The 21,873-nt window shown below is 35.8% G+C and overlaps 1 protein-coding gene across 5 annotated transcripts in view; it reads left to right on the forward strand.

The window, feature by feature from the left end:
- Positions 1-21,873, forward strand: part of FOXP1 (forkhead box P1) — a 666,111-nt gene that overhangs the window by 3,506 nt on the left and 640,732 nt on the right. The window lies entirely within an intron of this gene.

Genomic DNA, 21,873 nt, shown 5'->3' on the forward strand with positions numbered 1-21,873 from the left:
ATTTTCCATGCTTAAAATGGAAATAGCCACTGAGTTCTGTTAAGCTCAAAATGAATCTGGGGGAAGAATTGCAACTAAGAGGATTGTAAAGAAATTTGGACTGTTTTAAAAGACGTGTAATTCAATTTCATGTTTTTAGTACTATGCAGGATGAAAGAATGAGAGAACCTTGTCACTTTTGTTCAAAATGTGTCAGCTACAATTTCATTGCAAAAAGGTATTTCAGCTGTAACTTCTTACATTGGCAGCATTCTTTCCTTCCAGTCTTTTTAGTCATTGTATGAAGGAGGGATGGGGGGGGGGGGTCACTGTTTTTTTTTAAAGTAAACAGCTTCCAACAAGTGAACCTTGACAACCCAGATTAGGGAAGGCAGCAGAGATCAAACAAAGCTGCTGCCTGGCTGTCGTTAAAAGCAGCTTCACTGAAAGATTCGGAGTATTCGATCAGGCAGCAAGATTTCTGTGTTCAGTTATGCAGAAATGGACAATTACAAATACTTGGTTACTAAATCTAAAGATAACTCGAAGGAAAGCTTATCTGTGTTGTATTGGTTTTAGATTTTTAACCTAATTATTATTTGAACGACTAGTTAATTTGAAGAAAGGCTATCCCTGATTGGACCGAATTACTTATTTATGCTCCACTGATGTGCAACTGTCTTTTTATCTCCAACACCTTGAAGTGCAAAGATGAATGCTTGTGCTCTCTAGAATATATAAAAATGGTCAGAAAATAAAAGTTTAGCTCTTTGGTTATAGATTCTCTGCATTGTCAGGGAAGACAACATTTTCCAGGCTATAGAAGCATTCTTCTATAGACTGGAATAGTTTCATTTTGCAATAGTTTTGTATTTTGTAGTTTTAGAAAGTTGAAGAAATAATTTTTGACTTTCTAGAACATTCTATTCTCACTGATCACTACTTAGATTTTTTTAAATGAAAAGTTGCATTATATTTTTTCCCAAACATTGCAAGTATTAATTATAGTATAGTATAGTATTGATTTTGAATGTTTAAAAATAGCTTTAGACATAATTGCCATATAGTCTTGCACTATTTACTCAGAAATAAATTACATTATGTTCTGAGGGCTTATTTCTTATATTAAACTCGGAGTGCAAGCTCCTTTATTCAGTTATCAGAGAGAAATCTCATTGAAACCGGTGGGATTCCTTTTTGAGAAGTCTTACTAGGATTACATTGCAGTGTGTGTTTACTTTTTTGAAATATTTTAAGGTTTTTGTAGTTGATTGTTTTAGTGATGTTATTTTCATTTATTATTTTCAGACTAGTTTCCTGTTTTTACAAAAGACAATTCAAAAATTACAAAACTCCCGTTTGCAGGTATACGTAGATTAGAAATACAAATGATAGATGGCTATTAATGAATGATTAAAAAATAAACACATATTCCTCTTGAAATACATCCTTTGTAATCCTTCAAACGTATGACACTGAAAGGTTTTTTTTAATTATCAGTGTATTATCTGATAAAGCACATGTACAGTAAACATACAGACGGCTCTACTGTCATTTGTATTAATATGTAACATGCATGTCTTTAAAAAGCTATAAATTTAATCTTACTTTCAGCATTCCTACTAACCAGTATAAAAATAATTTATTTCTGCTAAGAAAATTAAGCCCATTTCTTTTCAGGACCTTATTTGTAAGGTGCTTTTGTAATTTAAGTGCAGTACAGTTTATAGGTGAAAAACTTATTTAATTGGTTATATGTGAACTTTCGCACATTGATAATAATGCAATAATGAAATCCAACGTGTTGTCTTATATTTGGAAAAGAGTTGAACTTCTCCAAATTGAACATAGGTACTGATGTTCTTGTGTTCTGCTAATCTTTTTTTTAAACTGAAAGTTAATGGGTATAATTAATGGCAATTCCCAATGATTTCTTTGGAAGATAAATTACACCTGCTGAATATTCTTTTATATGAATACAACAGCTATTAGATACAGTTTAATTCATATGCAAACCTATGAAAACATAACTCAGCAAAGGATTTCAGCAACTATGTTTTTTTTATATATATATATATATAGGACTTTAATGAATACGTTCTCCAGTGTCCAATGATGTATAGAATGCAATAATGTTTTTCCTTCAAAATGTTGTAAACTTTACAAAATGATGGTCTGACAGTATAATAGTATACATTTATAATAATAATAGTAAAGTTGGAAGGGACCTTGGAGGTCATCTAGTCCAATCCCCTGCTTAGGCAGGAAACCCTACACCATTTCGGACAAATGGCTGTCCAGTCTCTTCTTAAAAACTTCCAGTGTTGGAGCATTTACTGCTTCTGGAGGCAGGCTGTTCCACTGATTAATTGTTCTCACTGTCAGGAAGTTTCTCCTTAGTTCTAGGTTGCTTCTCTCCTTGATTAGTTTCCACCCGTTGCTTCTTGTCCTGCCTTCAGGTGCTTTGGAAAATAGCTTAATTCCCTCTTCTTTATGGCAGCCCCTGAGATATTGGAATACTGCTATCATGTCCCCCCTTCTCCTTCTCTTCGTTAAACTAGACATACCCAATTCTAGCAACCGTTCCTTATATGTTTTAGCCTCCAGTCCCCTAATCATCTTTGTTGCTCTTCTCTGTACTCTTTCTAGAGTCTCAACATCTTTTTTACATCGTGGTGACCAAAACTGGATGCAGTATTCCAAGTGTGGCCTTACCAAGGCATTGAAGAGTGGTATTAATACTTCACGTGATCTTGATTCTATCCCTCTGTTAATGCAGCCTAGCACTGTGTTGGCCTTTTTGGCAGCTGCAGCACACTGCTGGCTCATATTTAGGTGATTGTCTACTAGGACTCCGAGGTCCCTCTCACAGTTACTACTATTGAGCATGGTGCCACCTATGCTGTACTTGTGCATTTGGTTTTTCTTGCCTAAATGTAGAACCTTGCTTTTTTTCACCATTGAATTTCATTTTGTTAGTTAGTGCCCAGTGTTCAAGTCTGTCCAGATCCTTCTGTATCTTAAGCCTGTCTTCTGGAGTGTTGGCTATTCCTGCCAGATTGGTGTCGTCTGCAAATTTGATGAGTTCCCTATCTATCCCTTCGTCCAAATCGTTGATGAAGATGTTGAAGAGCACTGGGCCCAGAACAGAGCCCTGGGGCACCCCACTACACACTTCCCTCCATATAGATCAGTGGTTCTCAACCTGTGGGTCGGGACCCCATTTGGGGTCGAACGACCATTTCACGGGGGTCGCCAAACAAGGCTGTCCGCCATTTTTTCCCCCTTTTCTTTGGCCATGCTCCTGGCACCCGGTGATGTATAAGTGGTTGGGGGTCACCACAACATGGGGAACTGTATTATGGGGTCGCGGCATTAGAAAGGTTGAGAACCACTGATATAGATGTAGTTCCATTGAGGACCACTCGCTGAGTACGGCCGATCCATCTGGTGGTGATTCTGTCTACCCCACATTTTTCTATCTTATCAAGTAGTAGGTTGTGATCTACTTTATCAAATGCCTTACTGAAGTCCAAGTAATTTATTTATGATTCTGTACTAAAATAAGCTTAAACTCAAATAGAGTATCAATAAGTGCTGCTGTTGTCTTTTGCTGTCATGATGATCTTAAATTATAATTTAATTCACTGCGCTGAACTTGAATTTTTTTCACACAGCTCGAGATTTCATATATAATTTGCACGCAGGCTTGTATAGCTTTACAAAGCAATAATATAGCAGGATACTACTTTACCTGTTTTTGAATGGGACAATATTTTATTGTTTTGTAGTGTACCTTGAAGTCAAAGGAAACTGCCTTTATGTCTCTTACCCTTTTTCTAAATCTCACTCTACTGTTGTTTTGTTGCAGTTATATTATTTTCTTCATCAATTTTTAGTCACTGTTATCTTACAGATAGTACCTGCAATGTAATTAAAATATGTAGACATTATAAAGAGTAGTCAAATGGCAAAATTCAGCATGTGTACTTTTAAAGTAGAAGGGACTCATATTTTCAAACAATTTTAAATATGCAATGAATGCTGAACATAAAGAAGTCCTAATGCTTTGCCATGATTATCAGTCTAGCTAGGTTGCTTGCTTGGATTGGTAGTGAAGATAATAATTTGATGAGTATAGTTCATAATATATAGAAAAATTAGTGAGGATTAATGTCTTCTTCAAGCTACACATTGCTACAAACTATAATTTCTTAATTGGAACAATAATAGAATTAATCGTTCAGGGAATAGCAAGAAGAATTCAAAAGGTGTTATGTACAAAATAAAATATTGAGGGTTTCAAATTAAGTAAAAAAAATTAAGCTTAATTCTTCTCAGTTTTATTATTGGATTAGTCATGATTAAAAAGATATTAGAATAATGCTTCAGGATTTGAATATAGACTTGTACATCCTAGTAGGTAATTATAAAAGTTGTACTTCTAAAACATCTGGAAGGTAACTAGGTAACTCAGTAATTGTGTAACTATTATCCATGAAGTCTAAGAACAATATGGCAATTACATGAAATCCAGAAGTTGTGAATGCTCCAACACTGGAAGTTTCTAGGACGAGATTGGACAACCATTTGTCTGAAATGGTGTGGGGCAGACATGTCAAACTCATGACATCATGTGACGTGCAACATATTGTAACTTTTCCCTCATTGCCTGCAATGGGGTTTGCGCGATTTCCTCGTGACATTTCTGGCCTGCGGGCTGGCAGTTTGACACCTCTGGTGTAGGGCTTCCTGTCTGCGAAGGGCGTTGGACTAGAAGGCCTCCAAGGTCCTTTCCAACTCTGTTCTTCTGAAATTAAAATACAGATTTGGGCTATGCCTTTTTAATTTTTGTGGGTTTCATAGATAAGTTATTATATATATATATATACGCAATATTTTGTATGAAGAATGTTTATATATGAGTATGCCAAATAACTTGCTTACTGCTAAAATATTTATCCAATAAATTCCAAAAGTGAAAATAATGTTCAGGATTTAATAAGGTCTTTAATAGCAGGAATATCTTCCCCTAAAAAAAAACACTTTAAAATCTCTGTCATTTTAAGTAATTTTTTCCATTACCAGTCTTTCTATAATGCTTAAAAATATCTCAATTTAGTGCCTTGAAATTATAATTAAGTTGTAGTAATTTAAGATTATTGGAAGAGTGCAAAGGGCAACAGACGCTCTTTAGAAGCCTCATCTCGATGTTTAATACTACTTAGTCATGAGGTTAAAAGAGTTTCCTGAGTGTAAGTACTTAAAGGAACTGAATCATAAACAATATATTTTACATTCTGACAACTAATAATTTATTTAAATTGCATTATATGTATATTAAATTTAATTAAAGACACAAATAGGATTCCTATAAATACCTTGACAGATCTTATAAAATGGAATTCATATCAAGAAATATTTACAGTTCGTCAATTATGCACCCAGGTGTTCTAGCTATAGATTTTATTCAAAAGAACAGCTCAGCAGAATATTTTCAAACAAAATACTAACAATGCAAAGGCCATTTTCAAATGTATATTGTACTTTTAAGAATTTATTCTGAAATGCTGGGTAGTCATTGTTATGATTATATTATGTTTTATTTTCTCAGTATAACAATATTATATAATTTGTTTTAACATATATTTTATGTCACTGCCATAAGATTATGTTGCACTAGGTGACAAAACTTTGATATAGTTCTAGAAATTGCTACAGTGAAAGGCACAAGCAGAAATTCTGATCATAGTCTCATCATAATCATAGTCATAAAGCCTTATTTTTATACGAATAAGAGTTAAGTTCATCAAGATTTTTACCCAAGTATGTGAGCACTTTCTGGAATGGAAGAGTTAAAGATGTACAGTGACCTCTATGAGAGTGAATTAAAAATCCTTAAATTGTACCTAATGGTAGGAAAAAAGTGCAAATGGCTCGCAATTAGAATATAGGCTATTGCTAGACATGGCAAATTTGTCTATTTAACTCAAATTGTTAGATAAATACTGTTTATTAAGAGGAAGCAATTTCCGATATAGGGCTTTCCTACCTATTCTATTCTGCTAGTGTTTAGTTACCAAGGTTTTAAACTGTAAAGCTGATAGGTATCTGTTTATAGTTTTTTGTTTATTTGTTTATTTATCAAATTTATATGCCAATCATCTCATGATGTGAGATTTTGTTAAATGCGAACCAATCTTTATTAAAAAAGCCATTGAGAGTTGAGTAACCTGAAATTTAATAAATTAATAATGACAATAATATTGATATCAATTATCAATATCTATCAATAGATTTAACTGTGATTGAAAAGCAGAAAGTGTGGATGATTGATGTGGCAATATTAGAAAATACTAGAACAGAAGACAAAGAATTGGAGAAAATCACAAAGTATCAAGTTCTGAAAATTAAAAATGAAATATCATTGCATAAACTGGCCACAGTGGTCCAGTGTTTATCAGCACACTGGGTGCCATAGCAAAAAAACCTTGGATAGCACTTGGAGATAATGCAGACTGAAAAAAAAATCATCTTTTAATTACGAAAGACCATGCTGCTTGGATCCATACATAGTATATGTTACTATTCTAATACATTATAATATCCTAGGTTTTAAGGAAGAATTCAGTGCATATGAAGGCCAACGACAGCTAAAAAATTGGCAGCTATGATTTCACATTGTTGGAGATATAATAATAATACTGATAATTATTGAATGAATAATTGAGGAAGTAGATTGCCTTTAGTCTCTGGAAAGGAATGCACATTGCATTTTTCTATGTTGTATTTTCTTAACATCACATTAAGAAATTGCCATTTATAATATCCAAAAAACAGGCTCTACTGCAATTTTATTTTATTGAAATATTGTACAGCTTATTACAAAGTACTGTACCAGGCAGTGTATAGAATCACTCAAACTTGAAAGGGTCACAGATGCAGTGTCTCAGGAGCATTGAGTGTTTATTGAACAAGTGGCAGAATATCTCAAAAACTAAGGAAGTTGTTTCCTGCTAACATTTTACTAAGGGCAAACATGACAATAGCATTTAATTATGGCTTTAGATTGATTTTGATGACAATATTATTACATGAGAAAACTGTTTCTGGACCTTATGACTTGACACTGCATCATTTGTGTAGAGAGATTGCTTGTATGAATGATTTGCTATACAAAAACACTTTAGGGCATTGTTGACAGAAACAAATAATAATGTTTTTACTAGACAAAACTGCCTCTTTAATTTTTTCCTAAAGGGGAGAAAAGAACATGACAACTTTTGGGTGATGTTTTCTTTTTGCCACTTTTTAAATGTGACTAATAGAAGGAAAGAAACTTTTAAATAATCATTCTCAACTTATTGAGTAAAGTGGTATCATCCATCAAGACTTTATCATTTAAATAACAATAGATTTAAAGATAAATTCATCAGTTTACCATGAGGTTAGTGGACTGAAATGGTTGGTGGTGTGGTGAGCCTGAATGGTTCATAGCTATAAATAGTTTGATTGAATAAAATTATACTTTGAAAAATGTTTTGACTTACAAAATAGTTCTGATTTTTTTTAAAGTAAATTTGTAAATACCCTTCCCCTATTAATTTGGATTTTGGTATATTTTCCATTCATTCTTAACATATAGTTAGCAGCACTTATGGTCAAATATCTTTACTTGAGACTTGCTAGCATACTTTATTTTCAAGGTTTAGCTCTCTCCTATATTTTGCAAAATAAGCCTATTTGTTTAATTGATAGATTAAGCATATTACCCCCTCAGTAAATGAAAGTCATCCCACTTCCCAAGGCATCTTAGGGAAGCCTCTCTGGTTTTATGTGACTGGACGCACACTATTAGATAGCAAGGCCAATGATGATCGTGTGTTTTAAGAGATAATAAATGGAGAGAATACAGCTATAAGTAGAATGTCATGTCTCTATTAAAAAGGGTAATAAATGAAGATGAAATTGTATGAAGGGCCAGTTAAATGTCCAGACCTTCAGCAAGACAAATTAAGAAAACCTGCTTTTCTGAGGGTAGGAAGAACATGCTAGGATGATATTTTAAACATACAGATAGTTTTGTAGCTTGCTTCTATTGCTTTTCCTTGTTATAACATTATTATTGTTATATAATATTGTTATATTATTAATATCATCATGTTCTATCATCATCATCACTATCACCATCACCATCCCAACTCAATCCATTGCAGAACTGAAAACTGCTTTATTAGAATATTATGAACCATAATATATCACCCTGGTCCAGTGAGGGTTGGTAAATAGATGTGCTTCAACTTCTAAGTCTAGGCTGCAGAGAATAACTGGGCTTCTCTGCTCTTAATCTAGCCTCTTTTAACTATTATGCTAGTAATGCACGTAAAAGCTCTGTCTTGATCTCTTTCTCCCTCCCTTCAATCCCTGCATCAGCATTTGAATATTTGAAGTTGGACCTTGTATTTTTTATTTTATTTAGTGGATGGCATCTGCAGAGGTCATGCAATCACTGATATACAACTAATAAAACACATACGTACAAGCATAAATATAAGTTTAACTAAAGCATCAGCAAATATATATGTGTAAAATATGTGGACAGTACAGTATACCAGATAGAATACTAAATTAAGGTAAAAGCATGATAAAATCACCATAATACTATGCCATAGAGTCACCAAAGGGTAGATATTATAATTCAATATCTAAGAAAGCCTAACCATCTAACTGCTTCTGCTGTGGGTATGATGAGATCATCCCAGATGCCTTGAAATTTCCTAAAGAGACATTCTTGCACTATATGTGTTATTGTTTGCTGCGATGCACCACAGCGCATTGCGGACTCTTGGTCATCTCCATTTAAAGACCTTTGCCTTGGCTCTGGCATGGCCTATCCTGATTTTATTCAGTTGGTGCCATATTTTTCAGGGCAGTTACATTCCTGGAAGTAGTTTTGTTGGATCTGCGTAATCTGTTTGGTTATAGTTATTAAAGATCACCCATTTTAATTGCCATTCTTTGTGGGTTTTCTCGCGCCCAGCGGTCTCCCATGGGTGTTGAAGAACAGACACGTACACGTGGTTTCCTCGGGATGGGAGCCTCGAACAAAGACGAAGCATCCCTTTTATTGTGTTGTCAGAAGGCAGGTTTATAAGCACCTGGTGACCACCTTACACCAACCACATTTGTTATGACACAGCATATTAGCATATTACACGTGCTAACACGTGCTAACTTCCTCATACCTTGGCCTACTGCAGCTGATGACTCAGCCTAACAGGCCAGATAATTCAATAATTCCAACATCTCCTACTTTTTTGTTTTGTTTAAAATAAGGAGGTAGCGCTTTATAGGAAGTCATCCTCAGGGTGGATCCTCAGTGACTTCACTTGGCAAAGTGAAGGCTGGTTTGGTTAGTAGGGGTTGCTGAACTGCAGTGATAGGTGTAGTTACTAAATTGACCTGTTGGTGGGTGACAGTTCCTGAAGATTACAGTTTATTGCAGAAAGATGGTTCTTCAGGAAATTGCATTATCAGATCCTGCTTCCCAGGTGATGGGGCTGACTCCTAGAGTTTGGGTGGGGTATGCAGATCTTCTCTTTTGTCTTCTTGATTGCTCTGGCTCCAACTTTCCGATGGTGTTACATTTGCATCTGTATGGGCCTAGCTCTTGTTTGGGGCAGAGAGATAGATTTGGGGCCAGGTTTGGTTTTTAAAAAGTCCTTTTGAGGAAAAATATATTTTTCTGCCCTTTTTAATATTTCCTTCTGGGGGGGCTAACTTCCATCAATATCCCCACTTTGTGCCTTAAGTGTGTAAATGTATGACATTAAAATTGATCTGGTCAGGGAGACTTGGTAGGCAAGCTTTTAAACTGTTAAGCAAAAAAAGAAAAAGAAGACATTAATGGAGGCAGCAGAAAAAGATCCCTTTAGTGGCTCCCAAAAGGGAAGCTTGCACCCATAAAGTTCTAAAAGTCAGGGCAAAATTTTGTTAGGTGGAAAAGAAATTTATAGTATCCAATATTCTGTGCCAATCATTTTCAAATGTTGGATGTCACCTTTAGCTTCCAGTCAGGTTTGCATACCTCCCAAAATTCTTCACAGCCATGGTTGTCCTTATTACATGACCACTGGCTGCCCAATTTCAAGGGTTGTTTCCTGCCTTAGCTCTTAATTCAGTGCATCCAGGTTTGTAATGTCCAATATGCCAGTCTATTAAATTTTCTTTAAATTGCACGTAATGAGTTCTAGGAATTCAAATCTGAGCTCAACAGTGCAAAATATTCAGGGCTGAAGTTTGGGATTTTCCCTGTTGCTTCCTTAGTCAGGGCATATGAATTGCAAATCACCTGAGGGGCCTAGTTCCCTCCCCCTTGGTATCTGTTGGAAGTTGGTCCCACAAAGCTTTGGTGCAATAGAGCAAAAATCAGCCTGAGGGGACTTTACTAAAGATAGGTGGAGGGGACTCAAGTATGATTCTGAATGGTGTGTGTGTGTGTGCATATGCAGCTATTTCTACAAAACAGGCAATACAAACATTCTGGAAAAGCTTTCCCTCCCATCAGATAGAAGTCCAAGGTGTTCAATACTTGTTCTGCCACCTATTCCCAAATGCGATCTCTCCATAAATACATTCAACTGGCTTGTTACAATACAAATGGGGTAAGAAAGAAAAGTTTACAATGAGTTTCCACCCTCCCCCCATAGTCTTAGTTTTCTCTTCTGAGGCTTCACGTGGCACCACCTTCCTTCTGCAGCTCTCACAGGCATCTGGGGAAATGGTAGGACTTGGGAAGATGCATGGTGGCTTTTTAGTGGATGGCTGGATTCAAACTCAATTCCATGGCTCAAATGGATGGAGGCAGCATCTGGGTCTGTGTGTTCTGCTTCCAAAGGCTTGGGAGAGGGTTTCAGGGCTGAAAGATACAAGAACAAGGTCTCCCCCCCCCTTTCTGGACGGACTCTACCAGGAGAGGCAGACAAAAGGTATGGAGAACAAAGAGCAGGAATAGAATTGGAAGGGGGGTAGCTTGCAGGCAGTTTGAAAATGCTGAAAACTCCAAATAATTTTAAAAGCCTAATATTTTAAGGTGTGCAACTTGCCAAGGGTAGGAGAACATTTATTCTAAAATAGACCACAGAGTTTTAGAGATTGAGAAATGATTATATATTTGGGATAAGAAAAGTTTCATAGTAGCATCACCAATAAGTGATAGGATACAAAAGTAACTTTAAAAAGTTATTTCCCCACACAAGCAGACTTGAGTTTCAAAAGGCTCTTGTAGATAGACACACAGAGAGAAGGAGGAATACAAACAAACAAACACAATTCTTTTTCTTCACTCTGTTTGTTGGCCAGACAGAGTGAGGTTCTTCCTTTTTGTGGCTTATTTTAAGCAGAATTTCTAGCAGACTTTAAAATTCTTTTTCCTTTGGATTTGAAACAGTTAACAGTCACAGTTTTACACATCCTGGTCATTCATGAAAATACTTTCCTAATTTAACCCACACAGACATTTTTAGGGATCCTCCTTCGGGCTATGCAAGGCAATTTAGATATACATATTTAAAGAGGAGGATCAAATCCCCTTTAGTGGGAAGGGGCAAATTTTTCCCATTGTTTTTCAAAACAATTATTGATGACTTGGTCAATTCCCTAAGTTCTGGGAGGTCGCAACCTGAGGCTTAGAGAATCCTGTCCCCATACTCACGGTAATGTTTTGGGAGGGTGCTTCGTCTAGCTCTGACGACCGGCCCTGAGTTGCAGTAAGCTCTTCCGCTGAGTGAGTAAGAGGGTACCAAGAGACATAATATTTTGGGAGGGTGCTTCGTCTATCCTGACGACCGGCCCTGAGTCGCAGTGCCCAGAGACGTACTCAGAAATTTGAATCACGTCGGGGTCACCATTTGTGGGTTTTCACGCGCCCAGCGGTCTCCCATGGGTGTTGAAGAACAGACACGTACACGTGGTTTCCTCGGGATGGGAGCCTCAAACAAAGATGAAGCATCCCTTTTATTGTGTTATCAGAAGGCGGGTTTATAAGCACCTGGTGACCACCTTACACCAACCACATTTGTTATGACACAGCATATTAGCATATTACACGTGCTAACTTCCTCATACCTTGGCCTATTGCAGCTGATGACTCAGCCTAACAGGCCAGATAACCCAATGACTCCAACAATTCTTCATCTAGATCGGGGTGGGGGGAACTATACCCCTTTTATGACTTATGGACTTCAATTCAGAATTCTGGGAGTTGAAGTCCACAAGTCATAAAAGGGCCATAGGTCCCCACCTCTGATCTAAATCGTAAGACTGGTATGTTATCCCAATTTGCTATACAGTTGCTTAGATGGAAAGTGCATACTTCAGTTTTATGTTATCCCAATTTGCTATACAGTTGCTTAGATGGAAAGTGCATACTTCAGTTTTATTCAGTTTGGGGCATAGCCTCCATTTTTCATAATACTGGCTTAGTGGATAGGACCATGTACGATAGAGTGACATAGATGATCTAGGTATATACATTCTGAACAAGTAGCAGTTGTGACCAGGCTTCATATTAAAGCTGTCACAAAATGTCCACATTCTTGTGATTGCAATTACCAACATTCCCTTTTCATAAGCAAAGTCAGTGAGGAAGCCACCAAGAATCAGAAGTCATGGTCCCATGAGGTTCTTGCTTTATGACCAACACAATCCTTGTTTATTGATGGCAACTGTGACTGCCAGAACTGCTGTGGCTAAACAGTGTGGTCACTTTTTTTTGTTTTTAATTACAACTGTGATGCTTAATGATAGAGTTTCCAGTTCCAATTAGCATCATTAAATGTGGGCTACCTGAAATGATCCCTTACATATCATTGTAAGGCAGGGGTCTTCAAACTTGGCCCTTTTATGACTTGTGGATTTCAACTCCTAGAATTCTTCAGCCAGCCCTGGCTGGCTGAGGAATTCTGGGAGTTGAAGTCCATAAGTCATAAAAGGGCCAAGTTTGAAGACCCCTGTTTTAAGGTATAACTTCTGTTACTGTAGGGCAGGGGTGTCAAACTGCCGGCCCATGGGCCGGTTGCATCATGCGGAGACCACACCCACCCCAGCTCCGGCAATGTGAAAAAGTGATACATTGCAACACATCATGTGATGCGGCGAGTTTGACATGCGTGCTATAACTGTGCTAAAGGTAATGAATTTATTTGACTGCTCTTTCTGACATCAACAGTTGGTTGTTATAAAATGATTTCGTATAGTTTTTATAGATTTTTATTTTCATTTGTTTTCTTACTCTGCCATTCATAAACATCTTTTGCTGTTTTGCATTATTTGTTTTACTGTGTTTATTCTTTTCAACAATATGATCTTCCTACCGTAGTTATTGTCTATTTATTAGATCAAGAAAAACAATATTTTTTCAAAATAATCTAATAGAAGTTGGCTAGCCAGTGGAAGAAAGATGGTCTCAGATTGCTGTTGACTTTGAAAGTGATGGGTTGACTGTGGGAACATACGTACCACTTTTTATAGAAAAGGTTGGGTGTAAATAGCCAACCCCTCTGAGTTCAGACTGGATATTGCTTCAAAGATTACATTTTTGCACTGTTAAAGAGGAAAGCATGCATGAGTAGTTTTCTTAAAGCCTTGTAACTGGTTGCCACCGGGCATAGGTTTTCATGTGTAGGCCAAACCATTTACCTGAAGATAGTGACTTGGTGTTAGGCAGAGAGATCTTTCTGGGAAATTCTCCTTAGTTTAATCAACAAAGAAAGCATATCCCAGATGTATTCAATCAGTAATAGAAATAAAACAACTACAGTTCCTTTTCTTTACAGTTAACAGCTGAATGCCTTTAGCAGAACAAAGAGAAACCTTAAGCCAGTGGTTCTCAACCTTTTTAATGCCGCGACCCCCAACCGGTCGTAAGTTGAGGACTACTCAACCGGTCGTAAGTCGAGGACTATTCAACTGGTGCAGCACCGTTTGCAGAATGGGACTTTTGGCGGGCTCAGCAGGGCAGAGACAGCCTGGACAATTCCTATTGGCTTTTGAAAGCCAATAGAATTAGACTCTTTTCAAGAGAGTCTATTCTATTGGCTTTCAAAAGCCAATAGAATAAAAGGGAGTAGCACAGCTAAGGAAAAGGGGAAAAAAATGGCGGACTGTGTTGTTTGGCGACCCCCGTGAAATGGTCATTCGACCCCAAATGGGGTCCCGACCCACAGGTTGAGAACCACTGCCTTAAGCCAAAATATCTAAGCAAAATTCATTTAACCATATTATGTGAACAAACAGTACATCAAAAGTGCATAGTAGTAATCTCCTGCTAAAGAATAATAGAATATAAGGGTAGAAAGGCTACCCTTGATATCACTGACTCCAATCCTTTGCACTGTGCAGTATCTCTGTGCAGTATCCCTAACAAATAGCTATTCTAGTGAAGGGTATATTCCCCTAAGGCTGTCTTTTACATTGCCGAAAAAAATCTGACCACTAGGAATTTTTTCCTGATGTCCAATTGTGGATGCAATGTTGGAAAGACCAGGCAAATCATTGTGGTCGTTAGGAGTAAAAAACAACTTGATGGTACATTGTCATTCCTTGCAATTCCTTGCAGTTACTGTCCATTGCTTTTGATCTTGTCCATTCTGCTTTTCCTTCTACATGGAAAAGTATGTGGGAATCTTTGTGAACGCAAGATGAAGTTGGACAACTAACATCTCCCCATAGTCTTCTCTTCTCCAGGTTATACACACCCCAAACATTCCTAATCCTTTTTTCTTTCAGGCACGTCGACATTTTGGTTATTCCTTTATTCTGGATATATTTTAGTTTGTCTCTGCTATGAGATGGGTGGTCCTAGAAATTTTTTAAAGAAAAAAGCAAGCAAGCAGAATTGTATTCAAAATTCTAGATGCAGTCTGATTAACATAGAATATATACATTGACTTTTCTTGAATTGGATGCTGTTCTTAAACTGATACAATCTAGCATTTTTTCCCAACTTCATCTTGCGTTCACAAAGATTCCCACATACTTTCCCATGTATTCCCTATACCAGGGGATACCTTGGCTCTTTTATGACTTGTGGACTTCAACTCCCAGAATTCCTGAGCCAGTTGGGCGTTGAAGTCCACGAGTCATAAAAGAGCCAAAGTTGCCTACTCCTGCCCTATATCATTCTAAACTCATGTCATTTAAATGTAAGATTTTGAATTTCTCTGTGTTTAAAATTCATCTGGCTCAATTTTGCCAATGAGTGTGTCAATCTAGCTCCTCCTGAGCCTTGATATCATTTATGAATATGTTAGACAGCAGAGGTCCTTGAGTAGAGCTTTGAGGTTTTCCACTTGATATCTCCTTCCAGCTTGATGCAGAGCCATTAAGAAATATTTGTTAAGTGTCTTTGTTCAACCAGGTTATATCCATCTGCCATTATCATAATCCAATATTTATCTTTTTCTCTATTAAAATTTCATAGGAAAGATGAAGCTTAAAAACCTAGGAAATAGTGAAAATCTGTTCTGCATATATCCAAATCGAGGCCCATGTGTAGAAAAGATACATTTGAAAAATGTATTCAGTATTCCATAGGTTTATGATTATTTATGAATGAAATAGCTTTTATTCATACACCTGTGATTCAATATTTCATGAAATTTAACTATGTAGTGCTGAATTCCTGTTTGTATCTGATCTCTGTTTTGTTTGTCTTTGGAATTAAGAAACTGATTTAAAAAGACATTAATAATATTTCTGTGAAGAATTCTTCGTAAGGCTTAAATATTTAAAGATAGAGTTTGAAATAAAGGGGATAGTTTGCTAATAAGTTGAAATTTTGCAAGAGATAGGATGGATGCTATATTTATATTATGATTTTAAAAAGAACAAACCAATGTGGATTATTAAATTGATTTCTTTTGCTTTATCAGTTCTATAAAATAATTGCAGCCTGATTTACATATTGTTGAGCTGATTACTTTCAATTAAGATAAATGCCAATTTGCAAATGAAAGCAAATTTCATAAATCTAATCAATAAATCTAACAGGATGAGAATATGTTAATTTTTTACATGATATTTTACATAGAAAATATGGATATCAGTAATTGGAGTCAGATCTTTTGAACAAAAAGTCATACTTAACACCCAGATGATATTGCTATATTAGGTTTCTGGGACATTTGATGTCATATACCTAAATACATACTTTAAAAATGGGTAGAATTGTGAACTGAAACTTCATGTCTTGTTTCTGCTTTAGTGAACATTCTTTAGAAAAAAAGATCTGGGCTTGGAACTTGCAGTGAAAGATCAGACGAGTAAATAGGAATAGGAAATATTTGTGAGGTAGTTGCTGATTGTAGAATTGATTTGTTGAGTTTTTGAAAAGTGCTTGACATTAGAAATATGGCTACCTGTGATAATGGAGGAGTCATATAGCAGGAAAGGATACACAAAAATCTTCCAAACATGATAGTTGTGATATGTGGCATCTTTGGTCCTAAGTGTTTTATACCAATATACAAATTACAACACACAGCAGAACTAGAAATTCTAATGTGGGAAAGCAGATATGACTAGTGTCATGTTTGGAGTGTAGAACTTGAAGGATATTACTTATTCAGAAAAGATAGACTCAACCCAAAAGAAAAAGGAGTGGCTTTGTACATAAAGAAGTCCTGTCCTTGAAAAGGGAAGTCAGGTTTAAAGCAATTGGATAAGATTAAAAGGAGTAAGAATATAAATCATTATAAAATAATAAGGCAACTTGTCAAAGAACTATAATGTTATATAGAAATTTACTATCCTAATGCTTCAAAATTAATTTGGCAAGGAATGGAAAATCCAATATGTTTCTGATCTTGCTACCAGTTCCATTTTTTTTCAGAAGATGGGAAAAACCATTTGTATTGGCTATTTTGGATCAAATTTTGAAGAAAAGAGTAGAATTGGTTGATAAAGTGAAAGCAATTGGCTCTTATGGAAAAATGAACATAACATGCTGGAGTTCAAAATAATTGGGGTGGGGGATGCTTCAGCTATCTTGGACTTTTAACCAACACAGGCAAATAGTAAACTTCAGATCATGACTTAACAATCCAAAGAAACAAGTAAAAGGGTAATGAAAGATCCTAAAAATGACTCAAATGAAAAGGGAAAAGTGAGAAAAGTGTTTCAAAGGTGCTTCTATTGATGAATAACAAGAAACAAAAAGATGTATAAGAAATGAAAGCAATTATAAACTGGTAAATTGAGCATCTAAAACTGAAATCTTAAAGGCTGAGTTTTGGAGCTGGGTGAAAAGAACAGGATTTTTATGATATTTCCAGATGAACAAAATTTAGAGAATTGTCTGGATACCTTACAGCAGGGATCCTCAACCTATGGTACCTACAGCCTGGTAGCAGGCCCTGGCCTCTTGGCCACCCGGCCGTGGAAATGGCTGCTCCCCCATTGCTCCCAATCACGCTAGCGCCCATGGTGCCATTTGTGCATGTGTATGGGCACGAACAGGGCTGCTAGCACCGGGCAGGTGTGGGTGGTCCGTTTGCACATCCGTGAACAGGGCAGTGTGTGCTGGGCTGGTGTAGGAGGCCTGTTTGCGCATGCGCGGACGGGGCCACTAATCATTGCGGGTGCATGGCTGTGCACGCATATGACGCTGGTGCATGCCGCATGCATGAATGGGGCCAGTGCATGTGGCCTCCTTTGTGTGTGCGTGCCTATTTGGAAGCTGCTCTTCTTCCCTCTGGGCCATGAGCCTTGTTGTTGTTGTTAATTGCGAAGTCGTGTCCGACCCATCGCGACCCCGTGGACAATGTTCCTCCAGATCTTCCTATCCTCTACCATCTTCTGGAGTCATGAGCCTAGAAAGGTTAAAAGACCTCTGCCTTAAAGGATGCACTCACAATTCAAAATGATCTGGATAGGTTTGAAGATTGGGCCAAATTCAAATACATGATGTTTATCCATAACAAATGCAATATACTGTACCTATTTAGGACAAAGCAAATGTATAAATATAGAGTTGAAAGACCTAACTTCATGGCAGCCTTCTAACAGTCAGGAAGCAGGAGACCAGTATGACTTTACTCTTCTTCAGCAAAGTAGTTCAATTAACCTAAGTATTGGGTCAGGTATAGTGGAAGAATTTTATTTTCAGTTCTGTAGCTCTGGAATATAGTACATAACCCTATGACCTGCTGTAGGGCCAAAAGTGTAGCAATGTGAGAGATTGCTTGTCTTGCTTGTTTGCAGGTCCAAATATATGTGAGTGTGTGAACTTTGTTTATTAAATATTAACACTATAGAAGTCAATGTGGAGTTGATTACTTCTGTCTAGTTTATTACCATTGATGAGGTTTGTTTTCTTTGTAAGCATTTTTTAGGCTTATATTAGGACATGAGTGCCTCTGCAAACTAGTAGCATAATCCAGACATATGGATTATGTCTGATACCCAGACATAATTGAACTACTTTGCTGAAGAAGAGTAAAGGTTCTAGGTTTCTTGAAGTGGCATTAATAGAAATAAGCTCTAGAACAGCTGTCTGTGGAGATAACAAAAGATTTATGGTAAATTTATCAATAGCTTAATATCATAGCTAATGATAATGAAAAAAAATTCAGAGGTGTTTGGGCATGAAATAGTCTTGTTGTGATGGGTTTGTTTATAATTAGAAATGAAATAAACTAGATCTCTTCGTGTTTTGATTGTCCATTGGCACTTCTAAGAGTTATATGTCAGATTGAAAACAATGACAAACTTTCAGTTTGTGACTTCAAATTGATGCAAAATATGGCAAAATATGCAGAAAGCACTACTTAGTTTTAATTGGAAAGAGGGATACAAAAGGCATAGATTAGGAGAAATATGTACAAAATACGTAAATATTTTCTAAGAAAAAGTAATAAAGTGACCTAGAAATAAAACTTAAATAGAGGACTGAAATTTTTTTAAAAATATTGTAATTTAATAAGCCTTTTGGATATTAATATAAACATTATAAGATTAAGCTGGTAAAAAGTAAGCATTACCATAAAAAAAATACTGGACTAAGATCCCTTTGAGTAATGCTTAGAGTAGATTCACTGAAATTTGTGAAACCAGTTAGCAGTTGCAGTGTTTTTACTATAAGCATGACTTTGTTTGAATTCAATCCATTAAAATAAATCTGATCAGAAATTAAATTTTGTCTTGAGTGGTATGAATTCTTTCAGACAGAACACATGATTTAGTTGCAAGAATAAGGTTTTTATACTATTGAATTAGGGTATCGATCACATTTAGCTTAGTTAAGGCCTTTTTTTAGATGGTAGAATGAAAAATATTTTTAAAATGTATGTTATAGTTCATCTGGTTTTCCCATGTTATTAAGCCATTTTAGAGGCAATGCTGTAAGGCTTACTTTCCCTTGCACTACTTAAAAACTCACAGAGAAAACTAGGTGAAAGAAAACATATTTCTGAATAGTAGCATCCTTTAATCTTATATTAGATGTTTGAATCCAACCCATTCCTTGCTTCTCTCTAAATTCAAATTGCAGCCTACCTGTTAAATGACCTCTGATGTTATTTTCAAAGTCATGAATCTCAAGATCTCCAGATAAATTAACCATTCATTAAATCATCCAGAATAATTATGGAACAATTGTATTATTTTGTTCACTCGGTGTTGCAATGAGGCATATTAATATACAATTACATATTATGGGAGGTGAATGTATGAGGGAGCAGGTTTGCTCCTGATGTTTTGGGATAAATTTCTAGGCTGTGCTGTATTTCATATTTGCATGAATAGGCATACTTACTTATTAGTAGAATCAGTGAGATGTATATATGTGGAAGATATATATTGAGAGCAGGCCCAATAAGCATGCTAGCATTTTGAGTTATAACAGTAAACCTCTGCCATATGTTTGCTTATTATTTAAGAACATTGAACTGAACCTATATCGATAAAGAAATGCAAATTAATCAAGGTTGCTGAAACATACCAAGTATGGGTATTGTAGCATGCAGGCTGTAGTAGATGAGAATGGGGCAATTTTTAATAGTAAAAAGGTATTATCTTTTAAAAGTTTCAAAAATTAAACTAATTCTAAGAAAGAACCACAAATTTAGAAAACTTGTAATTATTATTCCAATACACTAATTGTATATCACCAAAATCCATAAGGAAGCTAATCTAATAGCAACTAAAATTCGAATTAAATTATAATAATCATTTTATCATTGTTCTATGCAGTTTATAGATATCTAACCCAGAGATGTCTGAGTTTAAATTCTGCAAATTTCATTCTAAAGAATTTGTGTGACATAAAGTGTAAAAAGAATAAACATTTAAAATTAATAAATTAATATATCATCACATTTTTAAGATATTTGTTTTGGACTAAATTTAGTTTAATCTAATAGAAAATACAGCCTCTTAATGTTTTGAAGACTCCCTGCTTTTAATAGAATTTATTCTGAAGGAATATTTCCCTAAGTGTGATACTCTGGGATATTGTAGATTATAACTGGGAATTTTATATAATGTTCTATACAAAAACATATATTATGTAATACATTTCATTGCATTTCATGTTAGAATCAATATTATATAGCAGCTTCTTCTCCCAAACCCTGATTTATATAACTTGTTTAAATTGTGTACATAAGTATAGAACAGGGGTAGGCAACCTTGGCTCTTTTATGACTCGTGGACTTCAACTCCCAGAATTCCTGAGACAGCATGGCTCAGCTTGGAAACCTCTCGCTTTCCTCTCAGCATGGCTGGCTCAGGAATTCTGGGAGTTGAAGTCCATGAGTCATAAAAGAGCCAAGGTTGCCTACACCTGGTATAGAAAGTGTACCCCAGTTCATGTTTTAGGATTCTTAGGAATGTTCTTTGTTATCCATTCAGTCTGAGGTAGAAACGTGGAATAGTTATTCTGAACTAAATGGGGGAGAAAAAGGTAGAGGTACATTTCAGTTGCTGTTATGAAAGTTGCTGCATAAGCTGAAGTTTATGCACTGTGATAATGCTAATGACCGATAGACTCAATGATGCGTGACTAGCGGAAATCAGTAGTGTAATCGCAGGAATTTATCAGGCTTTTTGTCATTAAGTATTATTGATAAATAATGCACTTCATTTTATGTAGATAGGACATTTAATTCTGATTGTACAGATCTTCAATTTAATAAGGGTCACGGCTGAATAAAATGCTAATGTTTGAGAAGTTAAAAAAGATAAAAATGCATTTATTCTAGCCTTATCCTCAGCAGTTTTCTTATAAATCAGGAAATATTTCTCTTAATCAGCTGCTGAATTTTGTAGTATTTTTCTGTTGCATCTGTTTTTCTTCCATAAGTAAATTTTCTGTATTGTTTTCAATTCTAAATATATTTTGTAATATAATTTGAGAAACGTGTGAGAAAGGAAGATTGGTGTATTCATCTGAGAATTTATTAACTAGCACGACCAGTTTTAGGATGAATTTCCAACTTGTTGCACCATTACCTATGAGGAAGAAATGATATACAAGACTGTGAAATTATTCATTCTGTACTTTACTTATTATATACCACTCATTAATTGCTGCTGAATTAGGTACTAATTAATATAAAATCAAAACAATGAATACTAAAACTTCTAATGAAACATCCAATTAGATGAGTTAACCAATTAAATAAATAACTTTCTGTCTTGGCTCATAATACAGTAATTCCTTGACTTAAACGTTTGTTTAGTGACCATTCAAAGTTACAATGGCACTGAAAAAAGTGACTTATGAGTGTTTTTTAGACTTATGACTGTTGCAGCATCCCCATGGTCATGTGATCAAAATTCAGATACTTGGCAACTGACTCATATTTATGATGGTTGCAATGTCCTGAAGTCATG

Source organism: Crotalus tigris, unplaced genomic scaffold (assembly GCF_016545835.1).
Source record: "Crotalus tigris isolate CLP2741 ecotype Arizona unplaced genomic scaffold, ASM1654583v1 scf7180000024432.2438137, whole genome shotgun sequence".
NCBI classification, from domain to species: Eukaryota; Metazoa; Chordata; class Lepidosauria; order Squamata; family Viperidae; genus Crotalus; species Crotalus tigris.